The sequence below is a fragment of the Temnothorax americanus genome, unplaced genomic scaffold (genome assembly GCF_048541705.1).
Source record: "Temnothorax americanus isolate GAGA-0224 unplaced genomic scaffold, ASM4854170v1 Scaffold34, whole genome shotgun sequence".
In the NCBI taxonomy this organism is placed as follows: Eukaryota; Metazoa; Arthropoda; class Insecta; order Hymenoptera; family Formicidae; genus Temnothorax; species Temnothorax americanus.
The window spans coordinates 147,097-160,035 of record NW_027509485.1 but is presented as its reverse complement, the minus strand read 5'-3'; the positions used below and the strand labels follow the sequence as shown (position 1 = coordinate 160,035).

The following is a 12,939-nucleotide window of genomic DNA, read 5'->3' as shown; positions in this document are numbered from 1 at the left end:
AGGTAGATGTAAGCGTTAGTTAACAATAAGTAACTAAAGTCGGGATCATGTGAATTTATTTTGGGATAGTATAGTTTTGATCTAAGGCGTATTAAAACAAAGTTCTTTCTTCTTATAAAGATTGATGATTATATATTGAATCAATACCTCGCCAATTTGTTCATTTACGTTTATTAACTCTGAAACTAGTATAAGATTTATACACAATTGCAAATCACTTGTTGGTTGATAGCAAAAGCAAGGCGGGTTTTCAGCAATAAAAACATTGAGTTTAGTTAAAAAACTAATGTCGTTGATTGCGTATCCCCATGAATTTTCTTATAGAATGCGATTAAGGGGAAGTCCGGAATACAGAAATGTAATGGTGGTTGAAGGTCGAAAAACAGCTTTTGTTCCGAAAAGTGAAAGCGACACAAAAAAATTGTTTGCGTCAGTTGCTGCGTAGTTCCGAACGATCATGCAGACACATCTGTGGATAGCGTGATCACAGAACGATAGTGGGGAACCAATGTAGAGAGTGAGGGAGTCGAGCGACGTGGAAGATTCGGGGAGTCTCTCCCGAGATGTCGGAGCGAACGGTCGGCTAACGATTTCCATCTCCTCGCAATAAGGAGACGTAGAGTTACGATTGAGACGGGAAGATCCCGCGCCGGGCGCGTAAAGAAAAGAACTTGTCGGAGTAGCGACATAGAAAGGAACACTAACGTTTGTCAAAGTACACGCAGTCGTATACGGCAACTTCGAAAAACTCGTGTGCGCGATTATTAATTGTAATCTGAAACGAAGAAATATATTACATATTTTACCAGCTACAAAAATTACAAATTTATTTCGTGTGCGACGATCCTGATAAGAGACCCGTACCTGATTCCTATTACTTACCTGTCGGCGTTCCACGATCCAATCAGAGGCGTGAGATCCCGCGACGGTCCAGCGAAGGTCCTGAGGCGTAGTCAGTGGTGCGCAGCTGCAGTCCTGAGACGGTCCACGGAGCGGTCCAGCGGAGATCCAGAGTCTACGAGGAGAACCTGAAACAAACAGAAAAGGGGAATTAGTGCAAGTCATTGAAAGGGTCAGTAAAGTCCATTAATCTTTCTCGGTAGGCATAGATCAAAACCGAGTGGCGACCGTATGAACCAAGCATAAGAGCGAGTGATGGTAACACCGAACCTCCGTCCGGTCACAACGTGACCAGTTTTGACGCCCAAATCAAGCGTCGAGCGTCAGCATGAAAAGGCCCCTTAAAGGTGCCTTTTCATGCTGACGCTTGACGCTTGATTTGGGCGTCAAACTTGATCACGTGATATGTCACGTGATAGTCTTTTTAATTTCAGCGTCAAATGGCAAAAGCTCAACTGTGTTCAGCTTTGACGCTTGACGCTCGTTTCAATCAATTGCTTGTTTCGACGCTTGCATATTTGATGCTATTTCGCCTTTTTACCGATGAAGTTGGTCACGTGACCAGTTTTGACGCCCAAATCAAGCGTCGAGCGTCAGCATGAAAAGGCCCCTTAATATAGATTTGTAATAAAAACTGAATATTTAAAGTAATATTTATTTTCATTAATAATATATGTATGCAACGTATACTTTTTTATTTCCAATGTATCCAGAATATCAATAAACTTTCTTAAGCATATAAAAATGTATCAGTTAACTCAAGTCATAAATCTCTTAAATCTCAGTCTCATCTATAACTTAAGCTCAAGATGTGACGACAGTAATAGAGATGACATATCTGACGTTGCGTTTAACAAAAATATTTATGCATACGACTATTTTTTTAAATTAATAATACGCAACGTATATTTTATTTATAATGTATTTATATCAAACTTTGTTAAGCGTATAAAAAAATTGTAACTGGAGTAATAAATTGTAACACTCCGTCTCATCTAACTTAAACTCAAGATGTGATCACAGTAATAGATATCACATATTTGACTTTGTGTTTTACAAAAATATAATATGCATATTAATAATTATTTCTTTTTACGTTTCAGTGAATTCGTAGAGAGCGAGCCTTCATCTCCAACAAGTCGCGACGATATCCCGAGAGCGAGCAACCTTGTTGTTCCACATTTTTTGTCCAAATCGGAAAGTAAGTATTCGATCGTTGTTACATTTTTTTACACACGGTCAAGTTGAACGATCAACTGTTCTTCTTAAACGTTCACTTGGTACAGATGACGGACAGAGAAGACAGCAGCGGCAGCGGCAACGGCAGCATCAGCGGCGACGATAGCAATAACAACAGCGGCAAAGAGTGGGCGGTGCCGATACACCTGACCGAAAAGCAGGAGTATTGGATCAGAAAGAGGGACGCCCCAAACTCCACGCTATCATTGTAAAAAAAGGAGGCGGAGCGGCAGCGTCGTTAGCCGCAAAAGAATTTATGAAGTCGTGGGAGACCCCCAAAAAGTCGCCTCCCCAAGAGGACATTGCCAGTCTCACTGTCTGGCCTGCAGGGTGTTTCAACACCCATCCCGATTTGGACAGTTGGCAGCCGGACAAGGAGAGTCATTTCCGTCGCCGTGCCGATTTCTTCCAAAATATATCAATCAATATTATGTCGAGATCGGCAAATGACGAAGACCTTTGGGAAGCTGACGAATCGATATTGTTGAGCATCAGGCTACAGATGGATGAGGAGAAGGAGGAGGACAGGGAGGAAAGGGAGAAACGGTATGCGTGTGCATGTGCGTGAGTGCGTGTGTATGTGTGCGTGTTGATCACTTTTTCTCTTTTCAGCGCCAGGCGCGAGGAGAAGAAGGAGGAGCAGGAGAAGAAAAAAGAGGAGGAGGAGGAGGAGGAGAACGAGGACGAGGAGGAAGACGAGTACGAGGATCCCGACAATCCGCTGCCGGGACCGAGCAGCGCGAAGATCCGTCAGTAAGTACCTCGAGTGTACACACCAGGGTGCGTTCAGAAATCCAACTCTGGGTAAAGAAGTTAACCCAACGCCGTTCGGAAAATAACTCGGGTAAGATAAAATAAACTCGCTAGTTGCGTTCGGAAATGCTGAGTAGGGTTATTTGAATACACCTCGGAGTCGTCTTTTTAACCTCTAAATTTTCAGGGGTAACAGAGTAACTCCCACTATTTTGGCGCCAATAACGAAGCAAAGAAAATGGATCAGAGAGTGGCCTGCACTTGGACACGGTTTATTTGGACACCGTTCATTTGGACACGGTCTTTTGGACACGATCAAATAGACACCGTTTATATGGACACGGTTCATTTGGACACCGTTTATTTGGACACGGTTCACTTGGACACGGTTTATTTGGACACGGCTCATTTGGACACGGTGAATTGGACACCGTTCGTTTGGACACGGCGAATTGGACACCGTTCGTTTGGACACGGATCATTTGGACACGGTTCGTTTGGACACCGTTCATTTGGACACGGTTCATTACACCGTAAGAAGTGCTTGCCGCTCACTTGGACACGAAAAAGCGCGATCTGTTCGTTTGCACACGAGAATTCGCGACCTGTTCACTTGGACACGAAAATGCGCGATCTGTTCGTTTGCACACAAGAATTCGCGACCTGTTCGTTTGCACACGAAAATGCGCGGCCTGTGCAGTTGGACACGAAAATGCGCGATCTGTTCGTTTGCACACGAAAATGCGCGGGCCTGTGCAGTTGGACACGAAAATGCGCGATCTGTTCGTTTGCACACGAAAATGCGCGGGCCTGTGCAGTTGGACACGAAAATGCGCGATCTGTTCGTTTGCACACGAGAATTCGCGATCTGTTCGTTTGCACACGAAAATGCGCGGCCTGTGCAGTTAGACACAAAAATGCGCGATCTGTTCGTTTGCACACGAAAATGCGCGGGCCTGTTCACTTGCACGTTATTCTTTGACAGATGTACCGCCCCAGTCAAACTCCCCGCCTGGGGAGTTCTTCGGCCGCATTTTCTCGCCAGCTCCGATTCCCTCCGTCCGTAGCCCAGTGGTGGTGGCAGTGCCACTATAGGCACTGGTTGTGCTGTAAGCTGGTCCTACAGCCTGATAGTGTGTTTCAGTAGTGGTGCATGCTGCAGCCACTGTTGGCTGGTAGTACATAGTCGAAACGATGAAAGTAGTGGTATTTCACCGGTGATGTTGCCATCTCCCACTTATGCTACACCTCTCATGCAGCAACTTACTAAGGCGCCTTTGAAACCGCAACAGCGGCTGAGGCTGTTGCGTGACTTTCTCCTGCCACGGTATTATCACCGTTGGATAATGGGATCAGTCACGGCCAAAACATTAAAGGGCGTCGATGTTATGTACGCACTGCCATTAGACGATGGCTGCGATTTCCCCATGATGTTCCTGCCGGATACTTTCATGCGCCGATACAGAGTGGCGGGCTTGGTCTGCCTCTACTCAAGACTCTAATCCCTATTCTGAAGTTTGACCGACTGCAGCGGTTGTGTTGCAGCACTCTGCCCGCGGCGCGCGCCGCCGCCGAAACCACATTTGTGGCTAGGCGGTTGGTTTGGTGTGAGAACCAGATGCGCATCCGGGGTAACAGGGTGCATACGACCGCTGAGCTCAGACAACAGTGTGCAGCCTGGTTGCGCGAATCGTGAGATGGGAACGGACTCAGGGAGGCGGAAACATCGAAAATGAGTTCGCATTGGGTGTCGGCGGGAGCCGACTTCATTCCCGGGGCCGACTACGTGTACTATCATCACATACGGGCCAACTGTATTCCGTCTAGAGCGAGAGTCTCTCGAGGTCGTAAAGGGCGCGAGGTTCGTTGTCGGGCTGGTTGTCCCGATATCGAGACGCCGGCCCACTGCGTTCAGCGTTGCTTCAGAACGCACGGAGAGAGAATCCTACGGCATAACGACCTTTGCCGTCGAGTCGGTGACTTCCTTCAACAGAAGGGATGGCATGTCAATGCGGAATTAGCCTATTCGACCTCTGCCGGCCTGATGCCGGTGGCACTGCCGGCTGCCAAGAGACCCCGGATAATTCTGTACGATGTGCCCAAGGTGTTGGAGGTCGATGGTGTCCGCCAGGCTATAGCGAGGCAAAACCCGGAACTCGTAGTAGGGATGAATGCAAAAGCACTTGAGGAGGAATGTGTATTCCAATTCAAGCTAGGAAAAGGAAACGAGGAAACAATCAATTAGGTGTTGGAGGTGATACCCAATATGCGAGATAGATTTAGGAAGGCGACGAGGCTATATGTGGGCTGGAGAAGCTGTAGAATCGCGGACTTTACGTCGCCGACCAGGTGCTTCCGGTGCCTGGGTTTAGGACACATTGCGAGGCACTGTGGAGCGGCGGAGGAGGTTTGCTCCTACTGTGGCCTTGGGGGCCATCGACGAGACAAGTGCCCGAGCGCGGCAGGACCAAAAGTGTGCGCGGTATGTAAAAAGCGGGGCCTGCCATCTGATCACGCGGTAGATGATAGGGGGTGTCCCTCGTATGCGGTAGCTAGAAGAAACGCGGACACCATCGGCAATGGTTGATAGGAACGCACAAGGTGTCTCGAGTATGAATGTGGTTCAGTATAATTGTCAAAGAGCGTATGCAGTCATGTGTGACCTGGGTGAACTGTTGTGTGAACGTCGAGTAAGTGTGGCACTGCTGCAGGAACCGTATGTGAAGGATGGAAAAGTAGCTGGACTCCCGCTAAGGATGGATGTGATTGTAAGTGAGAATGAATGCATTAAGGCAGCAGTGGTAGTGAATGATCCCAGTCTCTATATGTGATGTGTGTAAGAGAGTGCTCGGAGAGTTTGGTGTGTGCGTGTGGCTGAAGGGAGACTTCGGCGAAATGTATGTGGTGTCTGTGTACTGTCGGTTCGGTAAGGACATCGAGCCGTATCTGGCGTACATGGACAGGGTGCAAATAGTGACCAGAGGAAAGCGCGTACTGGTGGGTATGGATGCAAATGCCGTCTCTCCCTTATGGTACAGTAAGGGTAGGGGTGGTAGTAAAGATAGTAAGATGCGTGGCAGAATGCTTTAAGAGTGGATTGTTGCGAATGGTATGATTGTGCTGAATGAGCCAAGCGAGGGTTACACGTATAGCGGACCCAATGGGGAAAGCGATATCGATGTGACTCTCGTGAGCGATGTGGCTGGGGAGTGCCAGTACACGCAAAAAAGTCGCCATATGCACAGTCGGTGCCGAGCGTACACGGCGCAAAGCGGCGCGCCTTTCCTTTAGAACCCCAGGGAGTGGCATGCCTGCTAGGCGTTGAGCGTCACTAGAAAGTACGTAGCTGCCTTTACGGTCACACACGCATGTACCGGGATATGTATGCGCTGTGCTCACAAGGCATCGTCTGCGCATGTCTCTGGACACTGCTCTCGGAAGGGAACTATCCACTTCATTTTGCCGTGCTATTTGAGGAAGTTATTCCGAGTTTTGTATACAGTCTTTTTACTTTTGTGATGTGTATATAACAGAGATTTTGTGCAAAAGGACAAGTTTTTACGATTCTTGCCACTTCATACATATAAACAATGGATGATTTTGTAAAGAGCATCCTAATTGAATGGAAAGTGCCAGAATTGATATACTTCTTTCACGGTAAGTTTTATAAAATATGTATTCATTCGCTTCAAGGCATGTTTTAAGGTTAGCAAGTGCACGTTTCAGTTACATATATACACGCCTGTGAATACACGTATTCCCTACATTTTTTTTAAAGATAGTAGAGCATCTGCGATCATAACACGACCTTTGTCTCTCGGCGCTGAACGAGCATGGCGAATCGAAGTGGACGTTCCCTTCCAAGAGCAGTGTCTAGAGACATGCGCAGACGATGTCTTGTGAACACAGCGTATACATATCCCGGTACACGCGTGTGCGACCGGTAAAGGCGGCTACGTACTTTCCAGTGGAGCTCAACACCGAGAGCGAGTATGCCGGCGCACACCGGTTCGAAAGGAAAGGCGGTAGTGTCTCGCCGCGGGGCTCGGCACTGTCTGTGCATATGGCGACTTTTTTGCGTGTATGAATTGGAAGTCAAGGGTGACTGGGGTATCAGCGACCATAACGTGTTGCTGATACGTATGATTTCTGGTGGGAATGTTGAGCGAATGAAAGGTATGCGTAGGTGGGTGTGCAAAGGCGTGGACTGGGAGGGTTATATGAGCGATCTAGTGGAGTATGCGTCGGAAGACGGTGTGAATTTGATGGATGACTGGGACGCTGACAGCTTGGCGGAGCGCGTCACATCATGGATCCAGAGGGCGAATGACAACAGAATGAAAAGGCGTGTGTGTGGGGTTGCAAGGAAGCTTGTGTGGTGGACAAATAAACTTAAGCGTATGAAGAAGGATGTGAGGAAGTGTAGGCGAGCCTACCAGCGAATGAGAGGGAGAGATAGAAATCGAGTAGAAGGATGTCTGAATGTGTACAAGCGTACTCTGAGAGAGTACAAGAGAGTGATATGGAGAGTGAAAGAAGAGAACTGGAGACAATTCGTGAGTGATAAGGGAAATTGGGATCCATGGGGTGACGTGTACAAAGTGGGTATGGGAAAGTACGGACGAGACAGATTGAGTGCTATGAGGGTGGGTGATAGAACAACGAGTGCGTGGAAAGAAAGTGCAAATGTGCTGCTAGATCGCTTCTTCCCGGACACGGGTATGGAAGATGTACGATTGGCAGAGAGAGAGAGAAAGAGAGGACCGAAAGGACGTTCGAGTGGAATGAAGTAGATGTGGCTGTGAAGGCTATGAAGGTGGGTAATGCACCTGAGTTGAATGGAGTGACTGCAGAAATGTTGCGTGCCGTTTGGCGCGCAATTCCGGGATGGTTAAAGAGGGTGTACGATGTGTGCCTGAGCACCAATCGTTTTCCTAGGGTGTGGAAGAAAGCGAGAGTAGTTGTACTGCTGAAGTCTCCAGAGAAAGTGCGGTCGGACCCCGGGTCGTACAGACCGATCAGCCTGCTGTCTGTGCTTAGGAAAGTGTTGGAGCGACTGATGGTGAATAGGCTTGAAATATTGATGAATGGTAGAATGTGTGAGGCACAGCACGGGTTTGTGAAGAATCGTTCGACCGAGAGTGCGTGGAATAGCGTGCATGAGTGTGTGAGTGAGTCCGAGTGCAAGTATGTATTGGGTATTTTTGTGGACTTTCAGGGTGCCTTCGACAACCTGAAATGGCCATGGGTGCTTGAGAGTCTGCGTGAGAAGGGATGTAAGGAGATTGGGTTGTGGGAGAGTTATTTTGATAAAAGGCAGGTATGCATGATAAGAATGAATGACAAGGTGTGGAAGAGGGTTCGGCGGGGTGCACCGCAGGGGTCCATCTGCGGCTCAAACATTTGGGACCTGCAGATGGACAAGCTCCTGTGTGAGCTCCGCCGGCGAGGATGTAAAGCGACGGCATATGCCGATGATTTGTTCGTGCCTGTCGAAGGACAGAGCCGAACGGATCTGGAAAGATTGGGGAACGAGTGGATGAGGATAATGAGCAAATGGGGTGCGAGTGTTGGAGTGAAAGTTTCAGAGAGCAAAACGGTGATGATGCTCCTGAAAGGAAGCTTGTCTGAGGCGAGACACCCGAGCGTTAGTGTGATTGGGAAGCATGTGAGGTATGTGAAGTGTGTAAGGTATCTGGGTGTGTGGGTGAGCAAGCTAATGAGCTTTAAACCGCACCTGGAGTGTATGAAACAAAAGTGTGTGAGTGTTGTGGGAAAGTTTAGACGAGTGATGAGGAGAGAATGGGGATTGAGAAAGAGAGCGTGGCGTGTGATATACAAGAGACTGTTAGTTGCGTGTGTCATGTATGGTGCGAGTGTGTGGTACAAAACCATGAGGTATGGATACGCGCGAGACGCGATCAACAGATGTCAGAGAGTGGCAATGAGCGCCTGTTTGAATGTTTGTAGGACGGTCTCCACGGAGGCCATGCAGGTACTGATGGGTGGTCTTCCGTGGGAGTTGGAATGTGTGAGAAGAGGTGTGAATACGAGAGTTAAGAATGGTTGGACATTGAATGAAAGTAATATCGTGAGTGAAGAGGAAGTGAGTGCGAGAGATGTGGTTGATTGCATGGAACTGGTGAGTGATAAGCTGTATGAAAGATGGCAGAGTAGATGGGATAATGGCGTGAATGGACGAGTAACACATAGCTTCGTGCAGAATGTGAGGTTTGCCGAGAGTTGTTTGAGATTTGAGCCGAGCTTATGGCTCGGCTATATCCTGACAAGTCACAACAGTTTGAATGAGTTTTTGCATAAAAGGGGATTATCTGAAACTGAAAGTTGTGCGTGTGGTGCTGAGTGCGAGGATTGGAAGCATGTGCTGGTTGAATGTGGAATGTATGAAGATGTTAAAGACCTGGATGAATGGGGAGTCAGTGTAAGTGAGGATAGAAGAGTAGACGTGAGCAAGGTGTTAGAATGTAGAAAGAGATATGAGAGTTTGAGCAGGTTTGCGTCATGTGTGTTTCAGAGAAGAATCACTGTGAATGTGTGAAGTGTGCGTGAGGAATGTGGCCTACCAGTGCCAGGTCTGCAGGAGACCCCTCTCGTGGCGTGCCACCTTGACGTGGTGAGAGGGCTCCTTGTACCAATGATCCACTGAGACAGTACCTTCAGTCAAACTGGAGGGAGGTCTTGGTGAGGAGGTACAGGGTCTAAGAGCATGCCGTGCCTCCGGACCTTGACTGGTCAGGATCTGGCTGGTGGGGGTTTGGGGGCACAAGAGGGTCCGGCGCCCCTGTCAGGGAAGAAATTCCCTGACTCAAAAGCGTCGGTAAGGGAAGGCGACCCCGACTTCAAACGCCCGGTCGGCCGGGACCGTGAGGGAGAGGTTTCCACTTCTCCCACCGGCCTAGAGGAAGGAAAACCTCGATAAAAAACCAAGGGGATTGGGGGGCTCCCTCTCGGCCATTGCACGCCGGTGCTCCGGCAGGCTCGAGGGGGAGTTTAGTTTTGTTCCTTGGGGAGAGAGGTGGGATGGGTGATACCCTGCCTCCCTCTGGGCTGATGGCGGTCGTCGGATCTCTCGGGCAATGGCCCGGTCCGGCGGCCGTCCGGCCCGGAGGGTGGTGGGATTCTTCCCGCCCCACGTCACCCCACTCCCGGGGTTGGGCCATGCACCCATTGCACGCCGGTGCTCCGGCAGGGTGTATGGCCTGGGGTCTTTCCCTCTTTCGGGGTGGGGTAGAGTCGACCGTGCTCCCTTGGTCGGGGGGTCAAAAGGCCTGCGCCCCGCCTTGGCGGGAGCGTGGCGGTCTGGGGCAACCCGGGCTGTTGCGCTGCGGGTCTAGATCGCCCTTCCAATGGGAGTACGAAGATCTCCTCTTCTAGGAGAGGAGATAACCGCCTCTCATCCGCCCAGTACGTGGTGCTGGGTTGGGTTGAGGGGTAGGCCTGCATCAGGGGATTGCACACCAGGGATGTGATCCCACGGTTCCCCTGGTGCGGAGGGCAGTCCCGAGCCGCTCCGACGTAATCGGAGGCCGGGGTCGGGCTGCCTGGGTGGGAGACCCGCCGGGCCGCTGGGACATATTCCCAGGTCGGGGTCGGCGGGTGTCACCGGACGTAAGGGCCGGTGACGAGTACGGAGTCCGTTGGGTCGGCGGTGGCGTGGGTGCTCCGGTGTTCCCGTTCGTGCGTGGCGGGGACCGGGATCGAGCTTGCTTCGGCCGGGGCTGGGATCGAGGTTTCTCGGCCGGCCACCCCCCGTTGCGCGCGGGCGGGGGCGGCGGGGTGCTCGCGTTGGCGTCGATCGGCGGACGGTGCCTCAGGGGTCGGGGGCGGTCTCTGGGGGTCCTTCGGGGCCCTTGGGGGGCGCTCTCGATACGGGTTTGGCGAACCCGGGGATACCCGAGGGCTCGGGCAGGCTGGGCTCGTGAGGCGGGCGAAGCCAACCAGCCTAGGGGAAGGACACCCCGAATAACAAACCAACGCAAAACCAAATGGGAAATGTCCACTTGGGATAAGACGCTTACAGGTCCAGAGGGTTCGGACGCCTCAGGCCCGGTGGGTGGGGGATGCTCTACGGAGCAATGTCCTGGTTCCCCCCCATCGTCATTCCACGACGGGACACACATACGCACTAGGGCTGGGACCAAACCTGGTCCCAAAAGCTCGAAGGGAAAAAGGAGCCCAGGAAGAGGCCCAGAGGTGACAAGGTCTCTGATCGTTCAAGGGACAGGAGTCCTTTGAATAATAACGACGGACAGGTCGCCTCCACGTCCAAGGGTTCTGTGGTCGACAGGATCCGGGAAGAAAACGAGACACTGGACAAGATCAAGCAGTTCCTGTCAATGGACTCAAACAACGAGGAATTCGTCGATACGGTTGACAAAGTCGAATCAATCTCAGATGACGAAGAGGAGTCCACTCAGGATGACCACTTGAGCATTGTTGGGTCCAAAGAGACGGACAAGCGCAGAGGAGGAAGGCGAACTACCACCGGAGTTGGTGAATGTAGGAAGGCAGTCAGGGCACAAAAAGCCAGGGAAGCTGAGGAGCAAAGGCTTCGGGATCTAGATGACCCAACAATTGCTCCAAATCTCTAAAAAAATCGAGTAATTAAAGAGAAAGAGATGATGGAGCAGCTCAAAACAGCTCCAATAGTAGACTTGCCCAACCAGATCTTGGATGCTGTGAGACTGGTGGACAAGGTAAACTGCTCAGCTGCAAGTATGAGGGGGGTAGACCGAAAGCGTCTAAATGAAGCTGCTGCTACCATAGCCGCCGCGGTCACCCATATGGCCACGAGAATCGGCCAGGAAGTGGGAAAAGCTGCTGGACAGAGGGAACTCGATGAAATTCGATCCGAGCTGGCAGCACTTCGCGAGGAAAACAAATCCCTCCGTGAGAAGGTTGCCGAACTAGAGACGCAAAGGAGGGAAGCCGTTGTAGAGGTACCTACACCGATGGAAGTAGACGACAACAACGAAATTACATCCCGGGGAAGAAAAACTAAGAAGAGGAACGTTATAATTGACGAATCGTCTTCCGAAAGCGAACGCGAAGTCTCCCGACACGAAAAAGCCAAAGCAGAGGAGAAAAGGCTAAGAATGCTCGGGGAGATGAAGCGTGATGGGATGCCGCCAGTGTATAGGCCCCCCCTGAAAGGGGTCGGCGCTACACTAATGGAAAACGGGGTGCCTCCGGCTTCGGCTGATGTACCAATAGTGGGACAACCCGTGTCAATGGCCGACATCGAGAAAAGGCTTTTCGATGCCCTCTCGGCTCGACTCACGAGTGCCATTGAGGGCACTATCGGTAAAATTATCGGAAGGGATCCGAAGCCGGCAGACACGACGGCTATAGGCAAACCACCAGCCAAGAACAGGGATATTCCAAAGCCTGCACAAAAGGGTAACACCGCACCCAAGAACAAGGCCTTGGAAAACAAGGAGGGAAAGAGCAAGGCAGGATCGAAGGGCTCTGTCACCAAGACAAATCCCCCTAAGAACCTGACAAGCAAAACGAGCGGGGGAACCGGCAAAACGAGCGCGGGTGCAGATAAATCTGCAGGGACCATTAAAGTAACCCAAGAGGAGTGGACGGCGATAGTCAAACGCGACAAAGCCAAGTCCAAACCCAACGACAATAAGGTAGCGCCGAACAAGGGAAAGGACTCGAATAAGTCGACGCCCTCGGCTGTAAAAGACAACGCCGCAAAAACGCAGTCGAAGCCGACGGTCGGTAAACCGGCGGTCAAGAGGAAAGTCCCCAAGGCAGCAGCAATTACGCTGACGAGCATCGAGGGAGAATACGACTCGCTAATCCGCGAGGCAACGCAGAAGATCTCCCTCAGCGAGTTAGGCATAACTGGTGGATTGAAGCCAAAAAGGGCTCAGACCGGAGCGCTACTGATAGAAGTTCCTGGTCAAGGAGGAGCGGCCAAAGCTGACGCTCTCGCGGAACGCATGGCTGCTTGTTCTCGGACAGACCTGGAGTCAAGATAGCCAGGCCAACAAAGACCGGAGAAATTCGGGTGCT

At 50.7% G+C, this 12,939-nt stretch overlaps 1 protein-coding gene across 1 annotated transcript in view; it reads right to left on the bottom strand.

The window, feature by feature from the left end:
* Positions 1-236: 236 nt before the first annotated feature.
* Positions 237-12,939, bottom strand: part of LOC143901453 (sentrin-specific protease 1-like) — a 156,814-nt gene continuing 144,111 nt past the window's right edge. Inside the window, exons 6-7 of the transcript XR_013258074.1 lie at positions 883-1,028; positions 237-775 (exon numbers count right to left, since the gene is read on the bottom strand). The gene's annotated coding sequence lies outside the window, so the exon portion shown is untranslated. The remainder of the gene's footprint in view (positions 776-882; positions 1,029-12,939) is intronic.